This window comes from Salmo salar, chromosome ssa12 (genome assembly GCF_905237065.1).
Source record: "Salmo salar chromosome ssa12, Ssal_v3.1, whole genome shotgun sequence".
In the NCBI taxonomy this organism is placed as follows: Eukaryota; Metazoa; Chordata; class Actinopteri; order Salmoniformes; family Salmonidae; genus Salmo; species Salmo salar.
The window spans coordinates 64,004,955-64,013,640 of NC_059453.1; the positions used below are offsets into that span (position 1 = coordinate 64,004,955).

An 8,686-nucleotide genomic window follows, 5' to 3' on the forward strand; every position below is an offset into this window, starting at 1 on the left:
CCTAGTTGTTCGTTTGAGTTTTTACTCTGTTTGTTCAGAACCTAGCACTACTGAATTGAAGTTCAAAACTGAAATAAATCCTGTTATTTGTATGGATGAGTAAGTCTTATTTGATGACAAAGAGAACAAAAGAGTAAGTCAGTGTGCAAAAATCCCCACAAAAAGTCCCATGGTATTTTTCCCATTTGGAGATTTCCCAGGATTTCACAACCCTGGGCAAAGATTATAGGAGGCATGCGATGAGTTTACAATAAATCACCAGAAGAGGGTGGTAGTGAACCACAGGTGAATAGCCTAGATATAGGCCTGCAGAACTGGCAAGCAGATAAACAGTCGACTGGAAATTAAAATATAGAATTGTTGGTTGTCTGACTTGAAGAAAACTCCAACAAAGGACTTCACATGTTACAATGACAAAAATGGGATTATACCACAAATAGCTTTACATGCTATAGGCCTAAAGTTATTTGCAATCTATCTGGATGTGAGCAATAACTTATGTAACTTAAAGTTACATGAAGAATACCACACCTGGCCCTTGCCAAGCCCACCAGAGAGATTATTGGCTAAACCCAATCTAAGGGAATTGTTTTGCTATGCATTCATTAAAAGCAGTTTTGTCCTATAAACATTTTCTAGCCTTCCTAGAAAAGGAGGGCTGAACAGGCCCCCATTAACATCGACGGGACTGAAGTGGAGCGGGTCGAGAGTTTCATGTTCCTTGGTGTCCACATCACCAACAGACTATCATGGTCCAAATACACCAAAACAGCTGTGGAGATGGCACGACAACTCTCTTTACCCCTCAGGAGACTGGGTCCCCAGATCCTCAAAAAGTTATACAGCCGCACCATCGAGAGCATCCTGACCGGTTGCGTCACCGCCTGGTATGGCAACTGCTCGGCATCTGACTGTAAGGCACTACAGAGGGTAGTGCGTAAGCCCAGTACATCACTGGGGCCAAGCTTCCTGAAATCCAGGACCTACAGTTGAAGTCGGAAGTTTACATACACTTAGGTTGGAGTCATTAAAACTTGTTTTACAACCACTCCACAAATGTCTTGTTAACAAACTATAGTTTTGGCAAGTCGGTTAGGACATCTACTTTGTGCATGACACAAGTAATTTTTCCAACAATTGTTTACAGACAGATTATTTCACTTAATCACAATTCCAGTGGGTTTGAAGTTTACATACACGAAGTTGACTGTGCCTTTAAACAGCTCAGAAAATGTAAAAACATTATGTCATGTCTTTAGAAGCTTCTGTTAGGCTAATTGACATCATATGAGTCAATTGGAGGTGTACCTGTGGATGTATTTCAAGGCCTACCTTCAAACTCAGTGCCTCTTTGCTTGACATCATGGGAAAATCAAAAGAAAATCAGCCAAGACCTTAGAAAACAATTGTAGACCACAAATCTGGTTCATTGGGAGCAATTTCCAAACGCAATTTCCAAACGCCTGAAGGAACCACGTCCATCTGTTCAAACAATAGTACGCAAGTATAAACACCATGGGACCACGCCGCAGTCATGCCGCTCAGGAAGGAGACGCGTACTTTGGTGCGAAAAGTGCAAATCAATCCCAGAACAACAGCAAAGGACCTTGTGAAGATGCTGGAGGAAACAGGTACAAAAGTATCTATATCCACAGTAAAATGAGTCCTATATCGACACCCTTAAAGGCCGCCCAGCAAGGAAGAAGCCACTGCTCCAAAACTGCCATAGAAAAAGCCATCTATGGTTTGCGACTGCACATGGGGACAAAGATCGTACTTTTTGGAGAAATGTCCTCTGGTCTGATGAAACAAAAATAGAACTGTTTGGCCATAATGACCATCGTTATGTTTGGAGGAAAAAGGGGGAGGCTTGCGAGCCGAAGAACACCATCCCAACCGTGAAGCACGGGGTGGCAGCCTCATGTTGTGGGGGTGCTTGCTGCAGGAGGGACTGGAGCGCTTCACAAAATAGATGGCATCATGAGGCAGGAAAATTATGTGGATATATTGAAGCAACATCTCAAGACATCAGTCAGGAAGTTAAAGCTTGGTTGAAAATGGGTCTTCCAAATGAATAATGACCCCAAGCATACTTCCAAAGTTGTGGCAAAATGGCTTAAGGACAACAGAGTAAAGATATTGGAGTGGCCATCACAAAGCCCTGACCTCAATCCTGTAGAAGATTTGTGGGCAGATCTGAAAAAGTGTGTGCAAGCAAGGAGGCCTACAAACCTGACCCAGTTACACCAACTCTGTCAGGAGGAATGGGCCAAAATTCACCCAACTTCTGGTGGGAAGCTTGCGGAACACTACCCGAAACGTTTGACCCAAGTTAAACAATTTAAAGGCAATGCTACCAAATACTAATTGAGTGTATGTAAACTTCTGACCCACTGGGAATGAGATGCAAGAAATAAAAGCTGAAATAAATCAATCTCTCTACTATTATTCTGACATTTCACATTCTTAAAATAAAGTGGTGATCCTAAAAAGTCTACACCTGTTGTATTCGGCGCATGTGACAAATAAAATTTGATTTGATCACCCTAACTTAACACTGAGAGGGTGAAAATGAATGCATGAGTTGAAATTCTAAAAAGAGAGAAGAGAGAGAAAGAATTGAAACAACACCATGGCAGCCTGTATCACAGTACTGGGTTTCTGTGGTCCAGATGGGATTGTTTGTTGCTCCTTGCTGCAAGGGGGCTGGAGGGGCTTTCCTACAGTGGAGGGGCTGTAGATGCCTGCCCACCTGAAAGACACACACACACACACACATGCCCTCACTCTCACCCCCAACCCCAAACAAGAAAAGAAAGGGGGTAAAATATAGAAAGAAAGAGAAATAACAAGAACAAAAGAAAAATAATAAAAAATATATTTTTTTTAAGTGGGTAGCTTATCCAAACTGCTCTATTTATTTGACATCTCTCCCAGGCCAATGTATGTTTCATAGCGTACGTTCTGTTTATAATTAGGGGAACCTGACAGCTTGCCCAGGAAAATGAGCTCTCAATGGAAGGGTGGCCATGAGAACTGTATTTCCTCTCAGTCTATCTACTGTTTTCCAGAAAAGGAATGAAAAAGTAGGTCTAACTGACATTAGCAATATTTATGTTCGATGAAATGGCTTATTATTATGCTGTATAAGACATGCCATATCTAAGAGGGAGGGATGAAAGCCTATAATGTTTAAACAGTGTCACCTCTGCTCTCTTGAAGAATCATGCATTCGTCTTTTTCATGCTTAGGACATATTGCATACACCCCTTTATTTCTTTGTTCAGACCATAGTTGTAGTCTGGTCAGTCCTACACATCTGAGGTTTTGAAAATCAATCATCACTTTCCTTTCACCACCCATCCTTAGCACTTATCCATGCTTATCCAGTAAATGGGGAGTAGAATAACTGTTCCTGTGTGTCACATCTCCATCTTTGATTAATTGTCCCTTGTGAAAGTGTGACGAGACGAGCAGCAGCGCTTGTCATCGGCTGGAAGTCTAGTTCAGTGCTTGAGATAACTCTCATCTATCATCAAACACCAGCTATACTGTATATTGGGGAACATCTCACAGAACGTGCCTTTTTTTCTTTGTGAAAAGTGGTGAACAGATAGTGGTATTGCAACAACATGTTACAACTAGCCAGGTATAATTTTCCTGGTCATGGTGAGGAAAAACTCAGGGCTCTAATTGTAATAACTAAGTTTACAAGAAGCACACCATCCTGCGCTATTCTTAATACTGTACATGTGAAGCCATAACAATCAAACATAATTTGAGTTTGCTAATTAAGCTAATACAGTTTTGTACTCCTCCATGTTAAAAGTTACACATAGATTAGTCTGTGTGGAGACTGAGAGGACCGTGGGTGTTTGTTGACGCCAAGGAAAGAACACTCCCACACAGCAGGTGGCTACGTGGTGCTGCAGACAGAGGGTCAGAGAAATCTTCTCTCAGGAATTCTATACAAAAACAATCTCAAACTGCAGGAACTTTAAACATATAGGTAAGTTCTAGATAAAATCCATCAGTATTATATGAAATAATGTTATTAGCCAAATAAATGATATGAGAGGAGGATAGATAGAGGCATATAAAAACCCAATAGAACACAGGGTGAGATCTGGTAACCCATCTCAGGGTTAAGTATGAGGTACCTCTATGTGTTTGTACCAAACAGTCCTGTCCATCCCTATTATAGTCCTCTGTCAGCATCCCACAGCCCTGGGGTCACTCATAAGGGGCCACAGTGACACTCTCCTTTTGTCTGCCCCTCCCCTCTGGTCCAAGGTTCGTCCAATCAGCACAATTAGAGCTTCCACTCCTGCCACTTCTGCTGAGTGTCAGATGGCCACGGAGTGTCTGTCTGGATAACTATAGTCACACTCAAGGTACGTTCCAAATGGCACCCTATTCCCTATGGGCCCTGGTCAAAAGCAGTGCACTATAAAGGGAATAGGGTAACATTTGGGAGGTACCCTCTGACACTTCTCCTCTATTCTCAGTGTTGGGCCTATAATCTCCCACTGAGTGAAGCTGAGAATGCAGGCTCTGGCTCTCCAGCATGACTTTATTCACTAGCATGAAATGGAGCTTTAAGCAATCACATATGATAAAGGAAAAATCCTTAGGGATTTAGAGGGTCTTTGGTGAGAGTGTTCCACAGGGTCTCTCTCAATGTGGTATTACTCATAAGGGGATAAGTGACTGCTAGACGAGCTGTACTAATAAGATTCTATACCTACCGGTTCTTTGAAGTCAGTATGATCACATATGCACTTCATTTCTGGTTTGTAGCATTGACCAAACACTGCATGGTTTAAATAGGTATACATCGTTGTTATACATACAGAGGAGGAATACTGAGGATTCTAGTTTCATATGAATCTTGTAAGTCAAAGGGTCCCACTGGATGTTTTGTCATATTACTGTATTTACTTGTACTTCATGTACAAACGCACTAGCTCTTCATTTTTATACACAGGGCTCCTCACAACTTTGTGTGTGTTGTGTGTCATCTGGGGAAATTAAGTAATGAGAGCAGAAGACATTTATTTTATTCACTGTACCATGGAAAATAAAGATGTACTCTGTTCAGGGCTGTGAAACGATGTAATTTTTTTTACCGAGTTAATCGCAGGATTTGCTGTGATTAACCATGATTAAGAGTCTATAATCCAAGTAACATAAAATAATCCCCATCAAAATCTGTCAATTTAAGCTACAGATCTCTGCGTCTCAATCCACCGAATCTGCCTATGTCGGCCTTCCGCATCTGCGGTGGAAGGTGACCGAACTACAGTGGTGTTTGTCAGACTGTGAGACATCTTGTAAAAAAAAAAAATAATAATAATTATTGGTCTTCTCACGTCTGTAGCATCTGAACGGTTTGATCTGCAAATGAATATGACCACTCTGTGGAAACAGAACACGATGGTGTTCTTCATTTTGATCTACGACCCCCACAAGTGTCACAAGACTCATCTGAAGATAACCCATATAAATTAATGGAAGTATGGAGGTAGTTTTGTGCCCAAAAAAATAAGGGGTTAAATGTGTCAAAAAAAAACCTACAATATTTCCCGAGCTTTCTTTAGATCTCCTAGACAGGCACTTAAAAACCTTATTACTTATGTTTTGACTGTCTTTTTAACTGACTTTTTTTCCATTCATGAATGTGTTATTCAATGCGTTTCTATGGGCTATAGTAGAGAAAAAAGAAGAAACCCGCACACTGATCTTGCTAGTATCACTGCTCTTTATTAAGCTTTACGTATTGGCCCCAAGGTCCTCGCCAGAGCTTCTGTGCATGCTTACAATCTGCACCCCTATGCAGACATCGCTCCCTATGGGCTATAGTAGTAAAGGCCAAATTCAATATTTTTTTAAATATTTTTTTCTATATTCTATATTTCTATATTTCTATATATATTTCTATAGCATTACAAGAATAATGATAAAAAATGGTGCACTAAAATTACAAAAAATTAACTGATTAACTTTGACAGCCCTAATTGTGTTATATTGTACTAAGCATTTGCAGAAACCTGGCATCAGGGACATTGTCAGAGAACTCCTGAAAATGATTACTATAGTATTAGATCGCCACTCCTCCCCCTTGGATTTCAGTCAAGGCCTTAGAGTACACTAGCCACAGTCCCAAGCCTTTCTCACTTAGTTGAACAAATTAAATCAGTGACTCATAAACTGAATTCACTTAACAGTGACAAAGAACAATACAGAGCCCAGTGCAGCTGAGATCCAGATGTGGACCATAAAATAAAAACTTTGAGGCCAGTTTATGATGCAGGAAATATTGAAGATTTCTAATGAGTGTACAGGGGCACGTATGTCTTGGGTAATGACAACTAATGGGACCATAACAAGATGTTTCTTTTACGTATTTTCATAATGTGGAATAGATGGAATAGAATGGGTCACTAACAATACCAACAAATAAGTATTGTTTTGGAATTCCCCTGCCTTGTGTAACTTTGAGGTTGCCTTATTCCTGCGATGCTAGCGGGTCACAAACCAGCAAATACGGCGAGCAGGGTCCCTCTCTTTCAGGTCTAATTTTTTTTTATTCTGTTCCAGTGAGTATGGTTATTTTATAGTAATTATTTGGTCAGCTATGTCAGCAGTCATCTCATGCATATTTCTTGTCACTGTAAAGGGCAGACCTTCGAGAAAATGCCATTTTGGTGAACTGAGAGAGAATCTAAACTTAATCAATATGAAGCGAATGCAACCCAACACTGGCACCCACCGCATCGAATCAATAGACAGAAAGTAACATGACTCATTTTATTTTCCATTCAGGTATGACATGTCTATTGTGAGTAACAATGTTTACATACCCAGTACGGACTGTGAGGAAACCAATCCTACACTGGAGAAAGTACTGTATATAGCTCCCATTAGGGATTCCTCTGAGCCTGGGAGTATACAGCGCCTTAGCCATTTCTCAAGGATTATTGGTGATATGAAAGGCTATAATGTCCATGCAAAGCCATCCCTGGATGGATTAAGTGAGTGAGCGAGAGGAGAAGAGATGAGAGGAAAATTATGGATCTCTCCTGGCAGCTTATCCCCCTCTTTGCAATCTCATACCTCTGATGAGCCCTGACTTCTGACCTCCAGCAGTCAAAGGTCAAGTCGGGTATTCACACTCTCTCACTCCTACCTCTTTATTTCAACAGATGATTACACTCTCCTTTCTCCCAGTGGTATAATATGTCAGAAATGTATTATTCATTTAGCTACTGATCCCAAGGTGTAATATTGCTGTATTTTACACTATTTGGATATTTCACTTATAGTTTTTCTGGGGAATATTCCCAAGCAGAGATAATTTGCTGCATTTGTAAAGAGGCACCACTTTTTCATATCCAGTTGGTATAAAGTTAGTTGTTTTTCGAAGGAAAAGCAAATTATGTAGCATATTATAGAAAGTATCTACAGAGAAACACCACAGCACCACAGAAATTAACCTCAATGTAGGGTTTCAAATACCAAAGTGTTATATTATATTCATTAATTCTCTCTCTCTTACAGTATGATTCTAATTCTGTTTCTCTGACAAGGCCCAGACAGAATCCCTGGGTGTGGACATTGTTTCCCTTGTGCCTCAGTTTGGTGTGGAGACTAGCAGTGGCTCCCACTCTGGCTCCTTAGAATGAAACACTAAACGTGTTTCACAATGGTTCTTTGTGCCAGAAAAACAGTGAAGTCATAGTTTCCCAGGCTCCCCCCCAGATGCCTAGCAATTAGGGGGAGAGGGGAGGGGGGAGAGGCTCAGACTTTTTTGTGGTAAACAAAGGAGCAGAATCCATCGTGGTGTCACTCTGGTCTTCTAGGGGTCTTCTTCTCCAAGTCTCTTAGCACTTCAACACAGCTGGTCAGCATCACAGGTGAATAATGGGTATCCCCCTCCTCTTTTTCCTGTTTTCCTCACCGACCAGCGACTAGTTCAGTTTAGAAGCTGTTTTTAGAGAACAACCTCACTTCATACTAACTTATCAACATTAGCAGTAACTTGAGTAGCTAAGCGCACTCCTGAAATCTCTTAACCAGTTTTATGCTCTGACTACCACAAATGATGCAGTGGAGATTGCCACATTTGGAGAATTTGCAACAGTCAGCACAGCCCGAGTGCAGCAGCTGAGCCTCTCCCTGGGTGAACCTCCTTCATGATCAAGGTGTCTGCCCTGCCAGGTAAGTATATCTGTATTTTCATTCATGTATTTTTCATTCAGACACTATGGTAAAAGGTCAAAGGTCACAATGATGTTCATGCATCAGCTCATACAGCTACTATTACTTACCGGGCTGTGTATTCTCCTTAGGCAGGTGTTCATTAGCCAGAAAATATCTTCAGACAGCACTGGGCCGGTAAGCAGGGCAGAGGGAGAAACCACATCCTATTTTTGGCATCTTTATTCCTGAGGCATGAGGGGCATGTTCAGAGTTTGCCCAGATAAGTGGGAATTTACATTCTGGGGGCTTAGAGAGCCACTCTCTCAGATCAATTAGACTCTCCAGACAGACTGTTTCATCTCCACATCTAATTTATGTACTAGCATGTCTTCATATGAGGAAGCACTGTGCCAAGCTCATGTCGCAACCCACTCCCACTGACAAGGCTCAGGCACAATTATGAGCTTTACACTTGAGTGCCATC

General features: G+C 41.3%; 1 pseudogene; it reads right to left on the bottom strand.

Moving 5' to 3' along the window:
• Positions 1–8,075: 8,075 nt before the first annotated feature.
• LOC123725714 (uncharacterized) lies at positions 8,076–8,228 on the bottom strand (annotated as a pseudogene).
• Between the last annotated feature and the right edge of the window lie 458 nt (positions 8,229–8,686).